Genomic DNA, 1,380 nt, shown 5'->3' on the forward strand with positions numbered 1-1,380 from the left:
TAATATCAAGTGGATATTGTTACTGTATGACAGCTAATAATTCACAAAAAGACAAAGAGCATTTAAAACCTACTTTCAAAAGGTATATAAGAGGGAGTTAGGCAAAATTTTCAACATTATTTTTCCCTCTCTCTCCTTCCACTGCAACTGCTTACTCGCAAAGAAACCCAAACCGACTTATCACATTCTATTATTCCTAACCCAAACCTAAATTAGCCCTCTAATTCCGACTCGGTAAGCAACATTAATGTGTTTTTCGACCACGATTAGACTATAACGGGCTTTGATTATGTATCTGATTACTAATACTCTGTTTATGTGTTTAGGTTATAAATTTGTCGAAGAACAGGTTCTTGATGATTTTCTCTCTTTTCTTTCTTCTTCATTTTTATACCTTGAAATTATCTAAAGTACTGAACTTTATAACTAATTTCACTTTGAATATGTTTGTTTATGTGATTCAAATATGGCAGACGATGAACCCAAATATGTCTTCGAACCAAAACATAATATGTGTGCACTTCTGCAAGTGACACCTGACAATGAGCCGATGGCTAGGATGATAACTTGGATGGCTCGGTCCAATGTCAGTTTCGCATTCACTGAAAGCCCTGTAATTTACAGAAATCACTCCTCGGATTTCTGGAGATCTGCAGAACTGGTTGAGGACATAAATGGTAAAAGAATCGAGGCAATCGTGGCTAGACAAGAGATACATATTACAGAGAGAATGATAAGAAGATGTCTCCGGTTGAATGATGGTGATCACAACTCAATAAACTTCAGCACACCCCACCTGATGAAAATATTTGAAGAGACAATGGGTTATCAAGGAAATGTTCATGATGGACAGTTTCAGAAGAGTATGTTCCCTATGTTGTACAGGTTTCTTATTCACCATGTGATCCATGGATTTGCTCCAAGGAAGGTATCATGGACCTTGATGAGTCACGACTTGGCAAATGCCACAGTTGGGATTATATATGATCTGCCTTCAATTTTTCAAAGATGATATTTGAAGGATTAGTAGGAAACCTGAAGAAGGCAGAAAAGAAGAGATTTTTACAATATCCAAGGTTCCTACAGATAATCATCAACAGTGAACTCCAAGATCTACCCACTGTTGGAACTATACACATGTTGCAAAACCCTGATACATACAGAAGACAAGAATCCAGGTGTTTCAAATGTGTACAACTCAAATGTCCTATTTGAGATATTGCCATGGTTGTTGAACCATGACTTGGTTGTGATGCCTGTGCCTGAGTTAAGCTCAGAGAAGGAAGGAGGAGATGATGTTGAGAGTGATGATGATGGTTCTGATGATGAAAATGATGATATTGATGGAGATGGAGGAGGAGCTGGAGTAGCTATGGATAT

The sequence above is a fragment of the Bidens hawaiensis genome, unplaced genomic scaffold (genome assembly GCF_021521415.1).
Source record: "Bidens hawaiensis isolate Kalapana, Puna unplaced genomic scaffold, B.hawaiensis_p1.1 tig00046086_1, whole genome shotgun sequence".
Lineage (NCBI taxonomy): Eukaryota > Viridiplantae > Streptophyta > Magnoliopsida > Asterales > Asteraceae > Bidens > Bidens hawaiensis.